The sequence below is a fragment of the Grus americana genome, chromosome 3 (genome assembly GCF_028858705.1).
Source record: "Grus americana isolate bGruAme1 chromosome 3, bGruAme1.mat, whole genome shotgun sequence".
Taxonomy (NCBI): Eukaryota; Metazoa; Chordata; class Aves; order Gruiformes; family Gruidae; genus Grus; species Grus americana.
The window spans coordinates 80,968,178-80,994,824 of record NC_072854.1 but is presented as its reverse complement, the minus strand read 5'-3'; positions in this window follow the sequence as shown (position 1 = coordinate 80,994,824).

Below are 26,647 nucleotides of genomic sequence, written 5' to 3'. Positions count from 1 at the left end.
TTTAGTCTTTTAGGTGGGAGCAGACAAACTGTGACAACACACTATCTGTTGTAACAAGAAGATACTTAACATTACTCTACCTGCATGCCTGAGCGACTGTGATATCCAGGGGGTCACATTTCCATACTGTGCCTTCTGCAGCTCCACTCAAATCAGCAGGGTCATTTAGATCGCAAAATGCCCAAGTCAGAATTTGGCTTGTTGGGGCTGTGCTGTCCTCCAGCGTCCTCTGCTCCCCAAGTACAGGGCGCATGCATGGGTGTAATTCTTCCTTCTGCTTTTTTTTTCTATTGACAAAAGAAATGCCTGATGGATCTCCACAGCATCAAAATCTCTGAGATGCTTTTGGCTTGATATAGGAGCAGATTCTTATACGGCGGTGCAACTTCTAGGGTGTCTTTAAAACATGTCTTATCCGGACAAGAGGTTGCAATGGGTAAGTAGCTACTTGGGGGCAAAGGGCTCCTATGACAGGTTAATCAACCTGAAACCTGTCCCTAGCTGCCCTTCTTTCCCAGGAGACTCACAGGAATTATGGGGTGGATTCAGTATTTTGTCAATTAATTGCTCCCTGGAGGCAGCTTAAGCAAGGGCTTCTGTGTGCGTATAAGCTCTGCAAAATATGCGGCATCAGGCCTCCTATGCCTGCAGAAACCGACCCTCCTGCACACAGGTGGCACGTGTGATGGGTGACACTGCAAAAGAGGCACCTCCGCACACCCTCCTGCCCCCAGTGGGTGACCCACCCAGCTGGGAACACTGCACACCCCTATGATCTTTATTTTCACAGGAAATAAAAATAAAAATATTAAGGTACTTATCTATAAAAACAATACAGGACCAGATTTATCTTTCAGGTTTGCATTGCCTACAATTTAAGGCCAGAAGGGACTATCAGCTAAACCGTTTGGTCTGACAGCTTGCATATCTATCACAGGTCATTTAATTTTAGCCACTTTTCCCTGCACTGAACCCAAGAGCTTGTGTATTCAAAAGGCAGTTTAGTCTTGATCTGGAGCCATCAAAACATGGAGAATCCATCACATTCATTAATCATCTTCTCTGTTAAAAATGTGAGCCTTCTGTCAGGTGCATTGATTTGTCTTTGATTTGCAGCCATTGTTTCTCATTTTGTCTTGCTTTGCCAGGGTAAGTAACCCTTTAGGTTCTGCCATTTTATCCCTGTGAAGTTACTTATAAATTTTAATTCAGGCACCATTCCATCTCCTTTCTGACAAGCTAACCTCCGAGTCTCTCCCTGCAAGGCATTTCCTCCAGCTTGTGAATCATTTTGTAACGGCTTTCTCCACACTCCAATTTTTTCAATGTGAATCTTAAAGCATGGACACTAAAAGTATACACCTTTTTGTTTGGATTTCCCACATGTTGAGAGGTTTGAATTACACTCACCTCCTTCCTCTGTTCTTATCAGTCGAATCATGTACCAGCTTTTCCATTATTTCACTCCAGACTGATGTCAGGCTAACCAGCATGGAGAAACCCAACTCACCCGCTGCCCTTTTTGGAATTACTGGCATAAAGTTAGCCTTTGCCCAGTTTCTTGGGGGACTTCCAGCATCCAAGAACTGCTCAGCATTAGTACTGGTGGGGTCATGATCCCCACAGCCAGGTCCTTCACAGCCCTTGTCCGTAACTTCTCTGGAGGTATGGATATAGATATTTCTCTCTCACCTAAAGGTTATTCAACAGTCACTCTGCTTACTAATGGAAAGTATTTTCTGTCCTCATTTAAAACAAGGATATGCATTATTTGTTTCCAACTGCAAAACAAATATTATTCCAACACATCTGCTTTTCCCCATCACTGACAATTTCCTCATCCCACCTAATCACATATCCCACCACCAGAGGCTCTCTTCTTTCTCTAAGCGCAAACTGTTTTGGTTTTAATTCTCTTTTTTTCCTGATATCTTTAGTTTCCCTGAGCAGTTTCCTGCATTTCATGCCTCTTGGTTACTCTTTCTTGCAGTCTCTCTCTCTCTTTTCTCCACTTGTCATACACGAGAGAGAATACTTCTATATTGCTTTCACCGTACCTCTGATCCAGCATTTGAGGTCATTAGCATCTTCTGGGTTTTAAAATGTGAGCTTGTTCAGACACAGGGAGTCAGGACTGAAAATAATACTTATTCTGCTTAGAGGACTACAGAGGATATAAACCACATCAGTGACTGATTACTAATATTCAGTTATTTTTGTTATTTAGTTACAATATTGTTTACTATTTTGTAATGGTTTAATGTTGAATAATTTGACACTGCAGCTCAGGATTTTCATTTTTCTCAGCTGAACTTTGACTTTCCAAAACAGTTAAGTCTTGTTCAAAACACAGGTCTGCCATTTCTGGTTGCACCCCCTGCTAATGCCCAATTACCTGTGGGCCAGAATGAACTTGCCGCCCTTGTCAAAGGGGACAAAACCTGCTCACTTACTTACCAAAATAAGCCTGTTAATGGCACACCTGTGCGATGAGGTGATGCTCAAATGAGGGGTGTTTTTTTTTCCCTAGGGCTGTCAGGGCCCCACAGGGCCGGGGAGCTCCCCTCATGGGGGTCTGTCGGGACAAGGCCCAGCAGCCAGGGCCCGGCCAGAAGCAGGCAGCCAGGGGCACTGGGGCAGCCCCAGCCCCGGGCATCGGGCACCTCCCTGGGAACGGGCTGAGGCCCATGGCCCAGGCAGGGCAGGGCTGTGTCTGAAATCAGCCGAAATCAGCCCCGGCTGAGGGGTGTGCCTGGCCCCTGGCTTCCCATGCGGGCCGCATTGGTGAGGCCTCTCTAAATTTCAAGGGGAAGCAACGTAGAGCTGCATTAGCCTGGGTGGGGAGAGCATTGCAGATGCCTCCTTGGCAACAGCCAAACAACAAGTTTCTTAATTTCCACTGGAGCGAGTTAAAAATGGTTCTGTAGATCCCTGGTAGATGGGGGTGTTTATTTTTAGCTTGGATGACCAGGCCAAGCTTTCTGAAACTGTGGGGAATTTCAGGCTTGAGGGTTTTGCTCGCAGTCATCGCTGGTGCTCCCCATTTTCAGCAATTTCTGTTCAGTCACTCCTGTGAAGAAAGGCCAGGGCAGCTATGTGCTATTTCAGGAATAAACCAACCATTACCACAACACGTGATGGGCAAGCCCTGAAGCCACGGGCTTTGTTATGAAATCAGAAATGAAACAGGCAAATTTTAGATTAAATTAAAAAAAACAAAAAAACCCCAAAATGCACGTACAAAACTCCAATTTCCACAGTAGTAACTGATTCATTCCTTATTTATAAACGCAGCATTTCTGAAGACTCATGGAGATGACTCTGTTTCAGCATAATTTTGTTTAATCAGGCTTTGAATTAATTAACGTAATTAGTCACTACGGGGGGGATAACTCGGACTGATTTTATGGAGGCTTTTGTTGTGCTGGTTCAGGTCTTACAGCTTGATTTAAATGTGGCTGGAGGGGCTTATTAACAAGAGTGATTAATGCTGCATAAAATTGATTACAACCTAATTTTAGCCGCAAAGCTACGTTTCTGCTTGCTTTCGTCATGAGTAACTGCAGTGACTTCAGACCAAAAGCAGTCTGGCTTATGGTTGAATAGCAGCGATGGCACCGGTGGCCACAGCCCTGACCATTGGGATGGCAAAATCCAGCCTGGCTCACACTGCTGAGGAGCATCAAGCCAGATCGGGGTTACTGTGAGGGGACCACGCTTTGCTTGCAGATGGAGATAGAAAAATCCAGCAAATTCTCTTTACCAACTGAGAAATCAGCGTGTGGGTTTTATTCAGTCGACTTTTCCGCTTAAACATCTGCCTGCCGCTCATGTCCCTTTTTCTACAACAATAAACGCAGAAAGGACCTAGCCTTGAAAATTCCCACTCTTAACCTTCCTTATAAATAAAGTCAAAAGAATTTCAAACATTGGCAGGCTGCTGAGCTGTCAGGTCTATATAAAAGTATGTAAAATGCATGTATGGATGTGTGCAATGGTTAGAAAGAATGGAATAGATCCTGCCACGGGACGCCACAATGAGTAGTACCTGAGCCTACAACGGGTCCCAGCCAATGGACTTATTTGAGAAATAAGCAGGTAGGCAGAGTGTCTGGCACTCTGCATTGATCTTTGAGATGACTTATATTTTTCTATTAATAATAGTACCATAAAAAAATATAATAAAAATCTAATTTGAATTGTATGGCCCTGGATACTGTTAAATAAAGCAGATGTGAAGTTTCTAAACAAGATATCCTTGAGGTTTGGCTTTGAAAAAGAAGGAAGACATTTCACACAGTCAATGACATCTAATTTTTTCAAAGGCTTAGCTCGACATTTCCAAGAAAAACAGTTCTTTTCTGATGAAAGGCTGCACAGAAAGAAATGTCATGTGGAAATGAGGAGTTTGGATTTGTTTGGGGTTTATTTTCATAAAAAGGAAGAAGTGAGGATAGTGAAAGGGGAAAAAAAAATCAAACTTAAAATTTAACAAAGATGTAGCATGTCTCCATAATGTCTGGCATAAAATTACCACAAAAACTGTATTAATTCATGTCCCTGAAATCAGCTCCTACAGCAAATAAGATTATCCTCCTTTTCCAATAATTTATTTGTTATGCCTGCAACCTTCCAGTCTAGTCAATAAGGTTTGGGGTTTTTTAGGGGTTTTTTTCTTCTTTTTATGCTAGTTCAAGACAATGGGCCTTGCCACCACACAATTTGAGGACAAAGTAGCAGGAAAAACGCCAGCCTTCTGTGTTGGTAGAGCTTCTGCCCGCACGCCTGACACTAACTACACGCAAGAAAGCGAGGACTCTACAAGCTTGCAAGCCGACGGGCTCGTTTCGGCAGCCCGCCACGACATGCTGAGGTCTGGATATCTGGCTCTAGCTGTGGGACGCTCGCCCAGAGGCTGTCTCCTTGCCCGTGACTTGGAAGGGAACGTGCACGCGTGTGTGGGGTGTACCAGCAACCCAGGCACGTGAGGTGTGTGCCCAGCTGGGTCACGCACGTCAAGTCCAACAGGAAACTCTCTACATTTATTTGTATTGGGGGAGAAGAGGAAGAGCAGAAAGGATCAGCTCCCCGAGCACTTGCCAAGCCATCCATGAGTGCCATGTGCTGTCTGCATTTCTCATTGGATCAATTAGAACTAGGGCTGGATGAATGTTATTTGCCGAATACATTATTTAGCAAATGCTGATCTTCTTTACTGAATATGCTATTTGACTAATCATTTCTGCAGTAGCCCACCAGCTCTAGCACCATGCAAATACTATTTGTTGAATAATTTATGAGATGAACAAAGACAAAATGCATTGAATAATTTATTCAAAGAAAAATTGCTTCCAGTATTTGGTTACGTTTAATTAGATCCTCTTTTTGGCTAGATTACACACATACGTGCACGTGCTCAGGCATACATACGCACAGGCACACGCACACATATGCAGCAAGCCAGATTCAGGATGCGCAGCAGATTAGCACCACTTTACTTCAGTGATTTTATGCTTGAGGCACACTGGCACAGACAGGATCGGAACAAAGCCTCACAAATAGAGTGAAAGAGCGAGTCCGAGTCAGAAATTTCGAAGCTGAAACTGAATTTTCCCAGCAAAATGCAGGGTGATGTGTAGTGAGTCAGGGAAAGAGGAGCTGATAATTCATCTAGTAGATGATTTTAGGACAATTTGAGAAGAAGCAAGAACAAAAATAAATTCTGCCTCAAGTGGATCACGAGTCCCCCTGTCTTTGACAGAATGCACATAAAGAAAGAGGATGTCAAATGTGGTCATTTGCAGCATGGAGTTTCCTATTTCACACTCACATGTGGACCAAGGAGGAGAAGAATGGGGAATCATGGCAGGTGTTTTGTGGTGACAGAATAAAAGACCACTGTAGTGTGATTTCAGGAATGCTGGAGCAGCACGCAGTCCCTAACTGTCAAGAGGCCCGGATCACGTTCATACGCTGCATAATGGCTTTTTTCCCTCAACCCTCCTGGAGTACTTCCAGTTATTCCCTTTCAACTGCGGTTTTTCTTATCTTTAGGACAGGTTACGCATGAGTTCCTAGAGCAAGGAGAAGCTTCACTGACCACAGTGAGCTGCTAGACAAAGACGTACTGGCATCTTCTGTTGGTTACCTGATTTTTCACAGCTAATTTGGGGGCAGGTATTTCAGGTAAAGTGTCAGCTTTAATTCACAGCCCCTTCAAAGCTACTTTCATATGGAGCCATGTAACCTCTCAGAGTCTGGTACCTCCAGGTCAGGGTTGAGGGCAGCAGAAAGATTTTACTGACAGTGCAGCTGTTTGCACCATACCCAACCACGTGGATAAACAAAGGGCTATAATTTAGCCAAGATAACCTTTGCGATAACCTTACAAATGCTGACATAAACCATATGCGCTGCCCAATCCCAGAAAGGCAAAGACAAATCTTACATTGGCTCCCAAACTTTACAAAATTTACATGGTGGCATATCCAGGAACGTTCATGGTAGAAAGGGATCCCACTTTCAGGCCTAGATTTTAACCCCCTGGCAGCACAGGGAGTAGAAGGTCATCTCCAATAACATGAGATGTGTATCACATGAGAAAAGTAGCCAAAGCAGACTAGAAGGCATTGTGTACCTCAAAGAAAAAAGCTTTCCTTGACTGTTTGTTGTCTGCATCTTTTATTTAGATAGCCGGACAAGATAAATGGGACAGATATGCAAGCAAATCAAAATGCAATGATAAAACAGAAACCTCTAATTGGTCATCTTGAAGGACAAAGCTGCATCTTCTGCAGTTAATTTGCTCCCAATTATTTTTTTTTCCCTGGTTCTATTTTTGTAGAGCTCCCAGAGCTGCCCTAATGGTAGAGAAAGAGAGTAATGGAGATAATTGGGAACATCCTGAATAACCTAATTCTAGCGTCCCTATGGTATGACTAGACACCTAAAGGATGTCTCCAGGACAATGTCAGCCAGCATGAAAGGCTGTGGCAAAGGCATCAGAGTGAGGTCGCCCTGTTTAAAAGCTTGTTGGCACTTCCAGTTAATAAAAGACACACAGGAAGTATTTCCTTTTATGTCTGACAGGTTTGTCTTTTTGCCCTTTATATATGATGTGTTACCGCGAATGCAGTTCATCCACTGTTTAATCATCCTGTCTGTTGGTGGTGCATAGATAGCACATCATTTTGTACGGAGGACTTAAGGACCCAGGTTTCAGAGCACGTTAGCGTACAGAGGCAGGACTCAGGAGTGGAAAGACAACACCATAGTTAGGCATCTTGCTGAGGAGTTGGCATGGGAGCCTTCTGCTCCCCCTCTGGCACAGGTAACTTTGCTGCACAGGTATGTGAACACAGCAGGACCATGCAAATGGGGAGTGCTGGGGCGGCTGGGGGATGCCAGCTGGAGCATCTCACAGAGAGCATGCACAGCGATGCGAGCAGCCACAGGGATGGGGAAGTGGGTTGCAAGCATCCCATAGCTGTCAACCTTTGTGTATCCAGAACTGCTTCATCTCAGTGCCTCCTTGGGAAATGAACAAGATTTCATTTGGCTGGGTGTTTTCAGGAAGAACACATTGACACAGCCGTGAGGCACCTGGATCTGCTGTGATGGGGGTACATATCAGTACATATCGACCCAGGCTGTACTCAAAACATGGTCCTAGCTGTCTCATGAGCATCCTCAGTTCTGAAAACTGGCACCAATAAATTAATGGAAATAGGGTTAATTTTAAATTCCCTACCTGAAAAGAAAATGCCAAAGTCACAGGCTGCTATCATCTTCAGTACCTGCAGGAGTTGGCCATAACACACGTTCTGCAAATGTAGGGCAGGAAGGACTTTTTCTCACAGTATTTACTGCATCTTCTGGCCAGCACCCTCTCGCAGCGTTGAGCAGAGACAATGATGTGTCAGCTCCAGGGGAAGATACCCCGTCTTGTCACAGTTTCCTGACCTTACCAGGGTCCAGCATGGTGCCTGGGCCCCTCCTCTGACAAGTGTTTTTAATACTATGTATGTACACGTGTATTTTAGTATGTAACTATGTGGAGTGCCAAGTCAGGTCAGAGTTTGACATTTGATTATTTTGCCATAAAGCAAGAGCCCTAAAAATTTCAGGCTTGGATAAATAATCACTGCCCTTTTTTAACAGAATTTATTTACGAAAGCATCAAAATGAAAGTGACAGCAGTCGCAGCAAGTAAATTACCGCTGCCTAATTGGGCCCAAAGAGATTTTGGGGCCTGAAACGTCCCTTCATGTAGATTGACAGAGAAAAGAAAAGCACACTAGACACATGCACATTGACTTTAGCAGTCCTTAAATTTCTTATTTTTCTGCTAGTCCCTGAAATACAAAAAGTGCTATATTCTTCTCTGCTTCTGTTCCTGTGTTCAGAGGGCAGTAGGATTTGTGGTTGAAGATGGTTGTTTATCATTAGACTTGAAAACAAACTTGCCAGACACTCTGTTGAGCTTGTTCAGTTCCATCCAGGAATATGGAGCCAGCCCAGTAATTCTGCTGCTCTTTGTCTCCTAGGCAATCCTGCCTAATGCAGGCCGACTTCTTGTAAAAAGAGCTGCAAAAATGCCAAGTACTGACTGCTGCACTTACAAATACACCTTGTTCCTTCACACTGAGAACCCAAAATTTCACAAGGGAGCTTGCACATCCTTGCAGCACCATCCTTCAAAACTGTCCAGCACAGGCACAGTCCTTTGTTACCATGCCATTGGTTATAAAACAAAATCAAAAAGCCTTTAATTATTTCACTAGAAACAAAGCTATCTTCAGCAGGGAGGTGGGGAGGGGTTCACCAGAAAATTGTTTGATCTGGGCTACTAGCCAAACAGAAATTTCCATAGCTTGAAGGTTGTAAGCCATAGCATTTTAGAACACTGGGATTGAATAACTGCTTGAGAATGAACTCTCTTAAGTTAAAGTTTGATGGTTCTGCAAGTCTTAAAGGATTTGGTTCTAATTTCAGCTCCTTTTTTTCCTTTTTTTTTTTTTTTTTAAAGAGATAAATGCAGATAATTCCCTAAATAACCTCAATGTGCAAAGGACTGGGGCTGGCACGTAAGCACAGCATGGGCCTGGGAGCCAGCAGAGAGGAGCACCAGGCTGATTGCAACAGCTCAGTGAGATCAGCCCCAGCCAGGGGGTCAGACCCCGTGGGTAGCGACCATCAGTCTGGCAAGGCTTAGCCTCACCTGGCTGCCAAAGTGCACAAGAGCACTCGTATGAACGTCCCCTGCCCTCTTTATCCATTCTTACTTAAAGAAAGGCATCTAATTTTCACACCAAAAACTTCACAATAAAAGGTGTGCGTTAAAAATGTGGGAAAGGAAAAATAGAACCCCAGCTTCTATATGGGATAAGAATTTGAGTCCCAAGGGCACGAGGACATAGAGGCAGCCAATTTATCCTACAGGATTCGAAACAAAGAAAGGGCATGCCAGGCTACAATGTTTAAAAAAGCCCCATGAATGAATTACATGAAAAAAGGTTCAATCACAGCAGAAAATTGAGCTGGGTTAACGGAGAAGCTGTCACTTTTAAAGATGTAGAAAGCTGCAAGATCAGATTTGTCATCAGAAGTCAAATTGGTGAAATTTACCTTGCTTGCTAGCAAAAATGAGTATTAAGTATCATTCCAAAAAGAAGCCTTAGAGAAATGCATAATCCTCTTTCTATGGAGTTTTATTTCAGAAAGAGGCAATTCTGCATGATTTATCTTCTTCTGTGAATAAATTTGTTAAGCCTGAGAGGATGGAGTCCATTATATGGTCCCATAGTCAGATAGCATGATATGCAGCTGTGAGATGTGTTATTGTGCAGCAGAGATATAGCACAATTGCAATGAGTCTTCTCAGAAGGGTTGCAAATCCAGTAAGAATGGTAAATTTTAACCTTTTGTTAACTTAGCTTTCGTTATTGATTTCTCTGGCATTTTAAAATGAAGGGAAGAGACGAACCAGAAGCAACATGTGATAGAAAGCTCATTAATTCAAAGCTGAATTCAACTCCAAAATCCTATTGATGCTGGTGAGTTTGGAGTACACATCAACTGGGGGAAATTTCCTAAACCCACAAAATCAGGCTTTGGGGTGAACAGACTGTAGAGATGGCAGAGAAGGAAGATAATACACCTACTTACTCACTGGAACCTATGAGCTGGAATAACAACTACAATATTTTGGCTGTTATTCATCACCACTTATGCAGTGTACAGGGGCTGCTGGATCTGTTTAAACAGAAATCCGTGACCTGTACCTGACCTACCCTCACATTACCCCCAGCCTGCACAGAGAGCGAGTGACCTTCTCTGCTGCTGCAGTGCAAATTGTTAAAGATTATTGTTTTCTCTCGGGAAGGTCTTCAGGCATGCTTTGCTGTTCCCACTGAAATACACTGTGGCTTTACCATTCATCACTAAAGGGCAAAAGGGAGAATTTCATCCCTCTGGAAAGAAATGCTCTCCAGCAATTTTTTTTTTTTTGGGGGGGGGGAGGTTAGTTGTTTTACGTGCATGTCCTTTCATCTAATTTACGGAAATCATTCAGTTTTTCTCCACAAATTGCTTTTATTCAATAAAAGTTTGTCCTCTTTCAGCCCCCCTTCTGTTTCCTGGCCTTGATTTTATTGCTCTGCTGGCTGGCAACAAGGTCTGAACTCCCTGTGCAGTCTCTCCCCGTGCAGTGAAACACTCAAACGTACACTTTACTTCCAGGTATGAAGGCATAACACTGCCCCAGCTTGACAAGGACACCCTGTGCCGAGCTGGAGAGCTGGATCAGGTTATCTGTTGGATTTAGCAAGGTTACTTCACCAAAAGCATTACAGGCAAAGGAGATATCGCCTAGCCGAACTGAGTGTAGAGAGTAAAGGCTGCTCTGCAGATTATGAAAATGATTTGACATACCAGCTTGCACCCTGCAGGGCAGAGAAGCCCAGGGCCAGGGCAGAGGGACAGCCAGCCCCGTGTCCTGACCTGTCTGGACACAGGTGCCTTGGGAGGACATCGAGGACGCAAGCAGTCTCCGCAGGTGATGTCTCCATCCTCCAGGATACAGCCATGGTGACCACAGGACTTACTGAGCTGGTGGCTGCATCCAGGTCATCACATTTAATAAAACAGTCTGACATTAATCACGTTGCTGTTTCGGTCAGTCACGGTGCTGCACATGGCCCTCGCATAGTTAATCCTCTTGTGCTGCTATAGGAAAGGGAAGACATGCTTGACACCAACGGCGCAACCTTTGGGTACGATTAAACATCAGGAACTACTCAAAACGTTTGTAACGTTTCCTTTTTATGCACATCTGTTTGTTGACCTTTGGGAGAGAGACTCTTTTGTGGCCAGTTTTCGGTGATAAGAAGCTGCTGTCACAAAAAGCCGCTGTCACAGCTGGCGCAATACCAAAGACGGAGCGGGGAGATTGAATTGTTGCTGGAAGGGGTTTGTCCTAGACTGCATGGGGCAATGCGGGGAAGTTTGCTCTGCTGTCACCCTTGTTTTATCTGTTCTGCGGGTAAATAAAGGACTTCAATCTCTGCAGCTGCAAGCTCAGCAGCTTTCTCCACCACATCATTCACTTGAAGATAAAAACGACTGTGGAGAGTCCCAGATCTCTGGTGCAAGCTGTTATTTGATTTATTTATTGGCACAGGGTTCTAAAACATGGTAGGTGCTTTTTTGCAGATAGGAGGAGTCACAATTCCCTGGCTTTGAAGGGCTGAGAGCAAAGATGTAGCGTACACTAATACAGAAACAGGGAGACAGAAAGAAAGCTTACAACACTGGATTAAGTGGTTGCTTATGGTTGTTGTACAAGTCTTGGTTGGTTGAACACAGAGATGCATGTGTACACATACGTGTCCTTACGCATGCACCTCCGTACTGAAGATGTCATATGTACAAACAACAAACTGAAGGCTCGAAGATTTATACAATGGGAATTAGGAAAAATCCAGCATTTCCTGGCCAAGATACCATGGCTCTAAATTATTACAGTGCTCCGAATAGTGCAAAGGGCTGCAGTGTAATGACTGCAGAAAGCAATCAGGGTGCAAGAGGCAGAACAGGCACCGCTCTAAAGAGCAAAAATCTCTCCCATTGCCCCATGAATAGTGTCTGCATGGGAAGGAGCAGATCCCTGCTCAGCGAGCTGGAAGGTGTGCAGAATACCGGCCGACTGCAGGCACCAATTAACCAAAGTTACCTCTGATGAAGCTCCCACTCTGCAGACAGTCCCTTTCTGCAATCGAGAGTGTACCATGACTGGGTCACCTGCATGATCTCAACCAGCTCCTCTACTAAGCCCGTTTATAACTCAGTGCATTGATTGCCTGCTTTTTAACCCCTGTTACAGCCCCTTGAGAGCGAAGGGTGCCCTCCTGCCTCTTGCCCTTGAAGGGGTTCCTGTGGCTGATGTGAACTTTTCCTAACACCAGAGCATCTTGGCAAGGGTTTCTTCTGGCCTTTACTTTGTGTTGGTGCCTTTTCAAGAAACCAGCTGAGACTTGTGTGTGGTCTTTGATTTTAAAAATGCAAGAAATAATATTATATAGAGAGATGTAAAAATTAAACAGGTGCCCTGTTTCTCATCTAAGCGGACAGGTGTTGTAAAAGAGGGGTTTGAGGGTATTTCTAGAGGGCCATGACACTAGCTGCAATCACTGAGCAGGCTGTCTGAGTTACGGGCTATTATTTAAGACTTTGGACCATGTAATTGTTTCCTTTCTTCCTGAGATTAAAGACAGAAAAAGCAATACTGTCTCTTTAGATAGGAGTAATGGACATTCAAAGCCTTTTCTGCCACTTTGGCAGAAAAGCCAGACGTTTAGTGACTAGATTCTGTAAGTGGGTGAGAAGAGACGCTGCGCTGCCCTGTCAAAAAGCCACAGTCATGGCACAGCCACGTCCTCTGCCTGCCCTGTGGCGGGCAGCGGGCAGGACGCTGCTGGCCATTTGCAGCAGGTAAGCTAAGTGGCTGTACATGAGCTACTGATGGCAAATCCTAAGGCGAGGTCACAGCCATTCAGATTTGATCCTTTTTTTGTGGTTTTCTCAAGTGAAAGCCTTAGAAGGGGCTCTGGGCTTTGTGGCTTTTGCCTCAGCACAAATGCACATTCGTCGCTCTGACTTAATATTCAAGCTGCGCTTGCTCTTGCTCCCCCGCTGCCCCCTCCTTCCCCACAGGCTGAAGTCATGCATCAAGCAGTGACTCCCAGTGCCTGACACCAGCGAGCACCTTGCACTGACTCAGCCGGGAGCAGCTCCAACTCCAACCCCCGGGACGGGCGGCAGGGGAGAGCGGCAGGGAGGGCAAGAGGCACTCCTCCAACACCACCCAGCACTTCTGTCTTTCTTCAGCCAAGCACTCTGCTTCCTCCTCTTTTGAAGTAAACTCTTGATTGCCAATGAAGTCAGAAGGAGCTGTGCCTTTGGCCTCAGCCAGGGAACAGGAATTGGCCCAGGACCTGCCTGGACCCTCTGCTTTCTGGTTGCACTCCTGAAGTTGCAAAGCTGCCACCCCAAATGTTACCCAAAGGTAAATTTACCTGGTCCTCCAGTAGCTTAGTTTCTCCTTGACGTCTGACATGTCCTTGCTGATATTGGCCACTGCTGCACTCCTGAACCTCCTCCTCACCACGTCCCCTCTCTGTCCTTTTGCATCTCTCCTGCAAGCAGCAGAGCCCACGCTGCCCACCAGCCCCACAGCCCGGGGCCGGCTGGGGCTTAGCCCTTGCGCCAGCACACCCACCTGTTTTCCAGAGCATTTTAAGGATTTAACCTTTCCTCTCTGCTCTCGTTCCAAGATTTTCCTCCAAGCCTTCGTCACCTGGAGTCTGGATTACCGCTGCACCCCTACCCCCAGCAGCTGTAGCCTTGCCTCCTGCAAGCTCCCACAGAAAAGTCCTGGTCCTGGCTTGCCAATGGGGCTGCCTTACCTGCCTTTGGACCTCACACCACCATAGTGCCAATGGCCAGTAACGACCTGGCTGTGTGTTGGTGCTCTGGTACAGCTGACCTCCATCTTTGTTGTGCCAAAGGGCCAAGTTTTCCTGCCAGTTAAGTAGCTTCCCTGACATCCACCATTTTATTTCCTCTCTTGCATCTCTTTCAGGGAAGGAGAAGTGAAGGCGCAGGAGGAGTGCCCATACCAAGTTAGCCTTGCCCTGCCGCGGAGCTCCCCGCACTGCAGGTCCTCCCTGCTGAATACAGGAAGGCACGAGGCAAGCTGCATTTCACTGGTCGCGGTGCAAAGCTCAACCATGCCCCACTCCTTCAGCTTGACATACATGAGGTCTGTACAAATCTGTATGACCCTCTCTTTGCAGCGTGTCCCAGTGTGGTTTTGCAGGGACTGCGTTTTCTCCCTTGCCCCACATTCATCCTACCCTGCACCCAATGCATGCTCTGAACCTCTTGTTACAGGGACAGCCATACAACAGCCCCCTTTCCCTTACTACACTGAGGCTGCTGCACCCACCCCTGCTTCTCACACAGTATTCACAGAGACTATCAATTACTCCTGCCTCATCTCGGCGCTATTTCTAGCGTGACAGAGTCACTAGCTCTGCAAACAAATCACTGCAATGCATTACCAGCATGGAGTTGGTTTCCCTCTGTGGGAAAATGCAGACTCAGGTGCCTGTTCTCCTAGACTTCCCATTTCCCTCGTGCATTTTACCTTGCTGCCTCATATTCTCTTTATCATCCACTTCTTCACTTTGCCCTTACCTCAGCTCCTCCAGCCATCTCCTTCTATCCTGCTCATGTAATGGCAGTATAATAACATTACTGAAGGATTTGTTTTCTTTTGCAGATAACCTGTCCATAGTCCAGCTGAGCCAAATTTAAGCCTGACAATGAGGACTTGGTGAAAACCTAGAGAAAAAGACCTCGAGGAAGAACAGATCTCCTGAGTCATCATCAGCAATCTACCATCAGTCCTCAGACATTTCTGTGAGCTTCAGTGAAGGTTAAATGCTCATTGCAGATGCACCTTTCTATAACAGAGTAGAAGACAGCATGGTTTACAAGGCATTAAATGCATCTCACTTTGCATTACCAGTTAACTTTAGAGTAATTTCTGATGGTTCCTACAGATTTGTCAACAGTTGTGTAGGACTTTTCCATAAAGAGTCAACTAATAGTCTAAGGACAGGGAATAGTGAAAGAAGCTAAGTAAATATAGACTGTAATTTTTTTACAGTTTCTTACAGTACAGTATTTTTAATTTAAAAAAAAAAAATTGCTCTGGAGAAAATAACCTTCCATTTGGCACAAAATACAGTTCTGGACAACAACCAGATCTGCTTTCTCTTGCACAATGTCTTATGCTACCTTCCTCCCTTCTCTAGAAAATGCACGATGGAATACAAGCTAATGTATGTGTTTTATTTTTGTTGTGAAACACTTCTTCTCATGAAAGAAAGGAAGCCTTGAGTGTATTTCAAACTGCCTTTTATAGTTCCTGTAGCTATAACTAAAACATGTGTTTTCAACATAAATCAGAGGGATATAACTATTTACACATTTTGTACAGTGCCTTATTGTTCCTCCTACAGAAAATCATATAGGAGCCAATAGAAAATAACTCTTTTACATCCAGCTTCAAAGGCTACATCCTCATTTATAGAGAGAAAAGAAAAACATGAGAGCAGATGATGGCGAAGGAAGCTGGGGCCTGCAGACCTGAGGCGTTTGGGAGTTCTCCCTCTGTGCAACACACACATCTTGGTGAGGCTATGAAACCATTTCATCACGGGGTGCCAACAGAAGTGCATCTTCCAGTCAGACCAGATTTACCCAGCTGGGTCACTGGAAGCCGGGGTGCAAATACCCAGGTTGTGCTGCATAGACTTGGACATGCAGCTGGTGGAGCCCAGCTGGTTTTCCACCCCTGTGATGAGAGAAAGGGTTGGCATCTTACATATTGCAGAGAAGGAGAAGCAGACGTCGTTAGATGGTCTCTCAGGTCAGCTTTGCTGTACTATCCCACCCGTGCCCTCCAGCTGAGTGATAGGGAGGCATGTTTTGAGAAGACTGGCTGTGGTGGCGCAAACATCCTCTGGCTGCTCCTCCTGATGCGGGACTAAAGTCTAACTGCAGCCGGACGCAGTTGTGATGAGAAAGAGGAGCGCCAGAGCTGCACAGCCCAGGCTCGGGGTGAAGGAGCTGCCTGGCTGGATCCTCTAACAGGGACTTGGAGCGTGACTGTCCCACAAAGCTAAAGCGCAGTGCTGCCTGCAAATGTATGACCACAAGGTGAACCAGGGAGAGCTGTCAGCAGCAAGAATGGCCGGAGGAGGTGGGGTTGTTTGACTTGGCTCTGGGATACTGGTAAACTGAAGGAAATATCAGTAAACATAAAAATGTCACTCTAGTAATAGTAACCAACATTGCTGCTCCCTCTTTCATCAAGTCCCAAACACTTGGTAGGGTGATAGGGAGAAGATTGTTTAACCCATCAGAGGCAGGTGGACACCTCTGAAACAACAACATGGGAAGCCTGGACACAGGAACACCTAGGAAATGAGTGCAGAGCCCATGAGAAGACCCCAGAAACACGTAGAAGCCCTGCCTCTGAGCAGGACCAGAAGGACTGGGCTCACCGTCAGTTTTGACAACCAGCAACAGGAGAGTCTGAGCCACGCAAAACGGCAGAATGCAGTTTTAGGTCTAGCCCAAAACGCAGCTGCTCCCAGCGCATCAGGTTTTAGATCAGATTCACACAGGGTCTGTTTGGAGACAAAGGATCAGGAATATTATTATTGGTTTTTGTGAGGCAGTAAAAACATAACCTTCTCCAAGCCTGCCATGACATGGAACAGTATTTCGTTGTCGCTCGTTGATGAAATTGCCCATCAGCAGAATGATGATCAGCTGTCCTAAGGGTTTTGTTTTCTTGCCTTTTAGACCTTATTGATCCTCTTCCCAAAATCACACTCGCAGGCTTGGCCGCTGCCCGTGGTGAAAACTACACCGTGGAAATGCCAAAAGTGGCTCTGTGAAAGCCCTGTTCTGAAATGATGCCCGTGCATCACTTCACCAGCGGGTGCCACTCATGCCCATCGAGCTGCCAGGATGTCTGGGGGTGCTGAGAACCTGCTGCTCCTGCTGGAGCCCTCTCGCAGGAGCTCCAGGATGGTGACAGTGACATTAACAGGGCAGCATGCCTTGGCACAGCTGCTGCCTGTCTCCTGGCACACGTTGCACTCGGTTGGTGCTAATGTGGAAGCAAAAGCCTTCTGAGCAACCCCCCCCTTTTCTGTTCCCCAGAGGGAAGCCTCCCTGCACTATGGATGCTCAGCACTTCTGAAAAAACAAATGCACAGCTGGGAAAGTACATACGCAGACATGCGCTTTTTTCCTCAGACAGGGCCTATGGAAGTATCAGGTCCAATAGATGTGACACTTTGGTTTTGTTTGAAAAGAGCTTGGGGACCGGAATCGTGAGGTACAACTAGCATGCACTTACTGGAGATGTCTGTGCTTCTGGCTATGTGTCAGTGCTAAGATTCAGAGCTAATATCCCGGCAGTAAGTACAGAGACAGCTTGCACCTCTGAGAGAGATTCTTAGACAGTGAGGAGTTTACGTGCTGTTTGCACTTGAAAGGATTGTCTTTGCAACCACAAATACAAGCCCGTGTGCGTATAAAGAGTTGAGAAGTTGCTGTATGATTCTGCAGTGGTGAAAGACGCTAGGCCAGCATGCTCTGAAGCTTGCCGGCTGAATGCAGACAAGGCGTTTTCTCCCTTTATTCCGCTCCCCACATATCTTGCCCTGTGTGATTTATTTATTAAGAATATTACATTTCATTCAGCTTAGTATAAACCCAGAGAGTGCTGAAAAAGGGGAAGGCACCATGTGAGTAACTTCTGGCTGCTGTCCTCTGTTGCGTCTGCAGCTTGCTGTTCGGACAAATGCGTATAAGCAGAAAAGCTGTGTGAGCAAAGAGGCATACAATGAAATGCTGTTAGAGAAAAAGCATCACCACTGTGTACTGGAAGGTACATTGAAATCAATGCTAATAGCTTCCTTGGAAAGAGTTTACAAGGTAAAAGTTCCTGAGAAGTGCCTAGCAAATAGGTGTTCTGACTCATAGGAGGAGGCTGCAGCATTCGTGGCTCCTAGCTGATACCACTTGGATGAGACAAGCAGAGGTTTCTTATTTATTGATCTAGAGAAAGATGTCAGTTCCAGTGTTTTCAGTGCTCATAGTTTAATTCTGAATCTTATAATATTCTTTTTTCCTTTAAAGCCCTTTCACGTGGAGTCTTGTGAGTGTATCAGAATCAGCGCTTTCATTTCTTGCAAGGAGGAAGTTTGTAGTTGTCATGTTTGATGAGGGAAATCTTTAAAATTTGGCCCAAAAGAAAAAAAAAAAAACCAAACCAAAAAACCAAACGCACACAACAAATAAAGTAAAACCCGACAAATACCTTTGTCTGGCAAGGCTGGAGCTATATTCATACACCTTTTTGTCTGCATGAAGCAACTGATGGAGCTCTGCTCTGTAGGTCTCAGTCACTCTGGTTCAGAATACCAAAACTATTTGAATTTGTTGAAAAAATGACTCCAAACCTTTGCTGCAGCCCACTGTCCCATTGAACAATTTGAGGCACAATTTGAGGTTTTGCCTCCTGCACTTCCCCTCCAACCTGCTCAGATTTCCCTGGTGCTGGCCCGTGACAGCCTGGTTCTCCCCCTCGCCACGCTGGTGTTGCTCCCACTGCTGTCTCCCAGCCGACCGCGCCGGCAGCCGTATCCGGGGATGGTGCTCCTCAAGAGAGGGAAAGCTCGGAGAAGAGCGCCAAGCCTGCCACAGCAACAAAATGCCAAGGGGCCCAAATTCCTCCCAGGCATCCAACACTAGTACTTTGATTGCCATTTTTAAAAAGTCCTGCACTATTGAACTCTTGGTAAGCAAGGCATCTGATGGAGGGACATGAAAGATGTCACCACTATGTGCCTTTTAACTCCTTAAAGGTTCCCTAAAACATGGCATAAACATCCATCTAAGTGCAGCAACAAAGTTTGCTTTGGTCATACTGTAGGACCAGGGCGACTTCAGACTTCACGTTTTTATTATCTTACCTTCACGTAGAATTAATTTTGTGTAGAAGAAAGGTGCTGGAAAGAAGCATAGCAGTGCTGCCATGTAAAATGAAAATACGTTTTTGCATGCTGGGAGCAGGCTTAGTACAACAAAACTGGCTCTAGTGTACAGCAATCACAGCTCCTGGTGCACTGAAAGTTTGGGTATGCCAAAAAATGGTCTGCACCATCCCAGCACAAAACTTGCTCTCCACTTAGGTCTTTCATTTCAAGGGGATTATGTTATCCTCAGGGACAACGAGAATGGGCACAGCCCTATCTCCCAGCACTCTGGGCAGGGGTCAGTGACAGCTTCCCTGGCTAATCATCAAGAACCTTTAATTTTCCTTCCCTGGCGGTACAAGGCATCATATCCCACTGCTCGGAAGAAGATTGTTTCTGATGGATTAAGGCAGTCAGACATCGTACCTAATGGCAGGGGACTGTGGTCTGCCCCTTCCTAGCACTAGCAGAATTCTTCCTTGTGAGCTAGAAATATGTTGGCTATCGAGGAGTAAGGTAGCAATTCAGGAATACCTGTAAAATTCAGGAGCCTACACATGATGCAGCCACAGAGGGCTTAGCCTCCTGCCCAGAATGAAGTATGCCAAGATATATCACCTGCCGCTGGTGGATGGACAGCAGTGGCAAAAGGCAGTGGAGTCCAGCTCTGGCTGTTGGACTCTACAGTTTGGGAGCACGAGTTGTAGTAATATCATTTACCCTTTAGCCACTACCTGTTGAACTGCTGGTCAGTGCCAATGACTGTCATCCAGAAAAAAATGATACTAGTGAATTGCTCAGTTAGTGTTAACGAGCCTTGAGTAATCTAAATTTTCAGGATAATTAGGCTTCCCCCATCTTTGGGCTTGTACCGCTGCATCCTGCCTCTACAGCACTGAAATACAGCCTTGTCCTGCGTTATGCCTGAGCTGCCCAGCTTATTCTGCAAAGGCATCAAGAGTGCGGCACCAGAAGAAACTTTGTGGCTCCCATTTAGATAGCGCTATTTCCCTACATTTTGGTTACTGGGGCTATATCCAGATTAGTAAACAGATAGATCAAGGACTGTTCTCTGACACTGAGGACAAGTTGCCCAATGCAGCCCACAGCTGCCTGGCTAAACTCTCCTTTCCAGGAAAATGGGATGGCTGCCTTGAAACTGCCTGCTGGGAATGATCTGGGACATCCATATCCTAAGTCTCACCTTGGGTAGATCCATAACTCTAAGAAAACTATTCACATGAGCACTTAGACTATGCCTCCTTTTTGCTGACAGACCTCTTGGATCCAGATCTCCTTCCATAATGATGTAAACCCATATTATAATGCATGAACACAGGAAACAATGAATAAAGCCCTGTTCTCCTGTGGCACGAGCAAGTTTCTCTTCTCAAGGCATCTAGGAAAAAGAAGATTTTTTTTTTCCATTTTGTTTTCTTCTCCATTTTTCACTTTTGCAATTAGTAAAATCATTAGTATTATCCAAATGCAATTCACAGAACACTTTCAGATGAATGACAACCGATTGGATATGTATCCACTCTGACATCTTGGCCTTCCTTTCCTTTACATTGCAGCATAAATCAGTGAAATCACTACATAGAACCAGTCTGAGATCAGAATCAAGTCTATGTGCAGTGGCCATTATTAAAGGGGGGGAAAAAAAAAAAAAGTGATTCCTTCCCATTATATCACATAGCATCATTTGCCAAATAACATGCCATGTTGCCTTCAGGCACATGATTAATGCCAATGCAGTTCCAATAAAGCTTACAAAGCGCGCAGCCCCGGGCCTCCCTGGAGAGTTAGCAACAACAACCAGCAAAGCCTAAACGATGCTGTTCTTCATCTTTCAGTCACCAGGGACTTCCAGCCTTTTCTTCATTTCTGAGTATTAATCTTTATTTCTTTTTCACAGTAATGACATTTCTCAGCAGTGAATGTTTTTATCAGCTGGCTGCATCCACAAGACACTGAGCATTCATTTCAGCTGTCTTGTTGAACGGATTTTGCCTTGGAGTGCCACTTCATTTCCCTATTTCCAAGTTGCTTATTCTCTTATTTGCATATTGTTTTCCAATTTGTTGCGGTCTGGGTTTTCTCTGTTGCAAATATCAACCCCCAGCTCCTTTGCCAGGGCAAAGGGCTTTCTTTCAAAGTTAACTAAGGTATTCTGTGGGTCTTTTATGCACAGCACCAGGTGCAAGTCCCTTTGCGACCAGGATAGTGGCTAGTCAGGACTAGAACCAGCTAGAGCATTAGTTTTCGATACTGAGAGGAACAACAGTAAGGCTAAATTTATATTAATGCATGGGCTAAATCCAAATGCTTTTACCCAGGGGCCAAATTGTCATTTACACAAAAAACCTCTTTATAGGAGTCTGACAGTGGAAAGAGACCTTACAATGCCTACAGGTATTTAAGGGCTGTTTCCAGAGCCAGAACATTGGGAATCCTTCATTGAAGAATCAGCTCCCAACTCCCATGCGTTTGGCCTGACTCTGAAGTTACGCTTGTGGCCCGCTATGGCTTTTATTCTGGACGCTTTAAAATATCCGTCAAGGCACTTCACAAAGCAGGCATTCCCTGCCTGCTGAGAGGCAGCCGTTTGCAGTGATCGTATGTGGGTGCAACAATAACATCTCTAAAGTCTGAAGGCCAAGAAGTAAAAAAAATCTTTTCCCTTTGATCCTCCAGGGGTGATTTTTGATATGCAAAAAACATGTAGCTGCTCCGCCTAACATCTAGCACTGCTCTAGGATTTCAGGAACCGCAGTGTCCCCAGTGACCACACATCATCCTTCCCAGCAGTGGGGGGAAGGCAGGCACGGAGGTGTGGGGTGCGTGCTGCTCCACCTCCAGCCTCAGACCGCTCAGATGGATAGAGCTGATGGGCAGAATATGTATGTTTATTCATATGTGCCTGCTTCTGTTTTCTGATAGGTAGGTAGGTAGGTAGGTAGGTAGATAAACAAACTGTGTGTGTGCATTAATAGCATGTTTCTTTGAGTATATGAAATATGCTTTCATTAACAATTGACTAAATCAAGCGTTGCTATTCTTTCTTTTACCCGTTCTTGAACATGGTCATTAGAAAACCCTTGGTGATCAGGCCAGAAGTTATTTTTGTAAAGGCTTCTAATAAAAACGTCTAGTTGCAGTTTCCTGGGGAGCCCTGCATACGCACTGGAGAGCAATAGGGAATCAGGCACTTAAATCTTTGATGGTAAAGCTCTGGGGGAATATATACAATTTTAGTATGTTTTGTACTGTCAGCAAGATCTGACATGATGCAAGACACTAAAAGTGTAGTCAAGTCTAATGCATTAGGGCATTGGTTGAGCATGTGCAGGTGGTGAGACAAACAGGTAGCATCATTTCACTGGATAGATGACTTTTAAAGAAGTGTGAATGAAGAGAACCACTGTTTTTTACAGCACCATCCACTGTCCATCCCTGGAGGCAGAAAACAAGATGTGATGAGCCAAGAGTCTGATCTGGGGTGGCAGATCCATCTTTGCCATGGGAAAACAGACACTTTGCTATGAATTGAAATCACCTTTAATAGAGTGGGATCTCTCACTGGCAGTTGTAAACAGAAACTGATTTACAAGCCAAACAGCCTTCTCAGACAGCAAGATGTGATGCAAATTTGCGATCCTAGACCTTTGTAGAAGAGATCTTAAAGTACTCTGACTTTATGTAACACCTTCTTTTAAAGTTACCTGGCAAAGAATTTCTCCGGACAGCAAATCTGACCTTCTCACCAGGCAATTTCTACTTTAACAAAAGTTACTTGGGACAATCTCCCCGATTCTGGGGTCTTTAAAATGAAGGATCACACGCAGGTGAGGGCCAATTCTGCAGCACTAAAGGCTCCTGCTCATTTCATGCTATGTCATATGTAGGACTCTAGCATGCTCCTATAAGACATTGTGACTAATTTTGGAGCCTGAGCACAGGTTCCAGCAGTTGAAGCCCATGCCATGAGCCTCACACCTCACACCTGGGGCTGGGGCTGCAGCTCACGCGTTCACAGACCCTGCGACACAGCCTGTCTCCCGCTGCAGGTCTTTGCACATCAGGCTGTGCTGATGTGATCTGCCAACCCCTCATCTCCCTCCTGTAGAGTCAGAAAGAGGGAGAGCGACAGAGGTGCCACCTTACAATTGCAAGGGCCATCTCACAAATCACCCTACAAGCCAGCCCGCTCCTTAGGGGCCACCAAGAGCCATGGCCCTTTGCACCGGAGATGTCTGATGTGTCCCCAGTGTGATGCCCAATGCAGTGCTATCTCACACAGCACACAAGGTGATGCTCAAAACAAATGTGTTACAGCATCTCCCTGCAAATGTGGTTGTGTGCAGATATGAGAAAACTGTCATCATAAGACAAGTTGCCTGTTACATCAATGCTTTATAGTACCAGAGCCTCCCAACTGAGCAATTGTAACAGCACAGGAGTGGCTTTATTTGGCTTAGCTTAAGTGCCTCCAAATTTGACATAAGATGAAACAGCATAGGACTTCTCATATTAAAATAGCTTATATTACTAGACTGCTATAAACTGACACCTGAAATATTTATGTGCCAGTATCTTACTTTCAAACAAGACAGCAGCACTTCAAAGAGAGACTCAAAATCATCTCCTGTAAATTTTAGAGGCTGTTCCCAAAAAAGTGGTTTATTAAATAAACCCTAAGAACAAACAGGAGGCAGAGGACCCTTCACGAAGAGTATTACCGATGATCTTTACCCTCTAGGAGTTTGACAGTGCAAAGCTGAAGCAGCGCTAGGTGCTGCAGTTGAATTTTGAAACACTGCCACCTCACGTCAGCTGAGCCGGGAGGCACGATCCGGGCCCCCCTCCCAGCGCCCTTCCTACAGATTCCTCCCGTGTTTGCCTGGCAGCATATGGCACCGCAGCCTCGCTCCCAGAGGTGCTGCTGTCCACATTATTGTGGTTATTTTTTAATTGAAAATCATTAATAATGTCTGTAGCGCTTTACAAACACAGAGCTGGTGCGTGCTCTCCCTTTGCAGGTCAGCCATCCAGAAAACATGTGCTATAATGCCAGATACTGGTATTTGCTATTTCACATTGGTACCTGCATTGCGTTGGATACATTGGCATCTCTTGAGAAGGTATGAGGCACCAGAGGATCATTCCTTCTTCTTTATGACTCTGCAGAAAGGCTTCGGGGGAAAGCAGGACATGGACGGACACTCCCGGGGTGCTGAGGCCGCGACTCCAAAGGGGAGCTGCCCCCCACAGCTGGGTCCATTTTCACATCCTCCAGCGGGGCTTGCTTTATTGCTTAATTTTCTGCTACTTCTGAGCAAGAACTGAAATTTCTCTCTTCCGTATCAGGGAGACAACTGGTGAGCGACTTCTGGCGTGATTATTAGTTTTAATATATAGCAGAGAGTTAAAATGGGTGCTGTGGTGTAGTCAATGGGAATGCTTCTGTACATAATACTTCAGTTATCCAGTTCTTCTGCAAAAGGCCTTTTTATATACCTGACCCATGTTGAGCAGTGTTTATATTACAGGCTGAAGAGCAGGATTGAGACTCTTTGTGTCTCTATTGCTGGCTAAGACTTCAGCACAAAGCAGCCAAACTCCTTAGGAAGAGCAGAGCTTGGGGCTCTGCATCCAGTGGGAGCCGGGTCCATCCAGACTGCGGCGACGGGAGCGTTAGCCCTACCAGCAAAGTCGATGCTGAGGTTCCCCTCCCAGGAAGACCTGGGGACTGGCCTGAGGTGCCCTTTTCATGCATGATCCTGACTGAAAACAAACCACTTGGGTTTTGGACAGCTAGTTTTCAGCCTGTTTGGCTTTCAGAGCCAGCTCACAACATGATCACACTAGTGCTGGTTCAAGGTGATCGGAGAGGGAAGGAAAGGTATAAACTAGGGACAGAAAGGAACATTTTCTCCATTATCTTCTCTGGGTGGTGCAATAAACTCTCTGATTTTTTTGTGCCTGTGTATACCAGTTTTGTCCTGTTTTAATGCAGATGAAGTGGAAGTCCCAGTACTTAGATTTGGTATGCCGTGGCACCCAAAAAAGTGAGACATGTAAGCGGCTCCTCCGCATGAGGAAAGTCTGCTGGACCAGCCCTGAGGATGGAGACGGCTACACAGTCGTGCAATACCCTCTGCAGTGTTTCACTATGCGTGCAGCACCTGGATTAGGTGGGCCTGTGGAAAGGGCTGGAGCTCCCCCCACGTCCTCTCCTGCCATCCGCTGAGTCGGTCTGTATCTGCTCATCTTAGACATATATGTGTGTGTGTTATTCACACACACAGGGGTTGCAGAATCAGCCCCTGTTTGGATATACGGTAAGGTGCCCAGTTCAGCAAACCACAGAAGTGTGGGTTTAACTTCATGCTCTTAACACAAGGTGTAACATCAGTTTATGCTCACTTTAGGAGGCATAATTGTCTCTTCACCTTGAGTAGTCACCTGCCTGATCCCCTCTTCCGCCTCTCTGAGACAGTCCGGCACCTACAGAGCCTGCAAACGCGTTGCGCAAGGAGCGCTCTGAGCCTTGAAGTGCTCCTCTGGCTCCCATGAGCTCTCGGCGGGGACGACTCCTGTCGCGGGTCGGCTCGTTCCCCGGGCCCTGGGGACTGCGGCCATGCCCCGGCGCCAGCCGGCTGCGGGAGAGCGGCAAGGGGCTTGTAGGACACAGGAGAGGAATCCAAAGTGAAACAGGACAAGTGTTGGTAAATAAAACCTGGAGGAGCCATGAGATGGCACTGGGGAACTGCACACCACACGGCAGAGCGGGCTGCATATGTAGGTGCAGTTAATACCTTCGCCTTGACAAACAGGTTTCCCTGCTGCAATGAGATGAGCCTCCCATGCAGGTATCGAGAAGTTCCTTTTGCACAGTGGAAACATCTGGTAGTAGGTGGATTAAATAAGCCAGAAATTGAGCTGGGAGGAGAGGAGGGAGACAAGGATCGGAAGGAAGCAAAGTTAGCAATTAGGCCAGAGAGCTGAAGTGGGAGGAGAGGGAGTGAAACATTGTTTGTCTGGGTTGTCAGGAAGAAGAGAAAATAGAAGCCATGGCAAAGAGGGAAGAACAATAAATATAGATGAGTTCAAGTATTCTTTGAATCTGCATATCAGTTTTAAGATTGAAAAAGCTCACATGAGACCAGGACTTCTCTATCAACTCACCACAGTGCCATCCTCTTTTCTGAAGACAGGAGAAGAGTGATGAACCCCCCTTCAAGGCAAGGTGCGTCCCGGCAGCCCGGAGGCTCCCCAACACAAGCGTATACCCATGCACACACATGCATTCATGCACATGCACACACAGGCAAACAATGAGCACGCATATGCGCACAGCGTGGCAGGAAAATGTTCAGAATTGCATTTAGCATCAATCAAGAAGCCTAGGAATTATAGACTGGACTGCAAAAATAAATCTGTGCAGACTGCTGCACTGGTATTGAAAATCTATGCCCACCAGCCACTTGGTAGCCATCTGTCCTTGCCGCTGAATACCA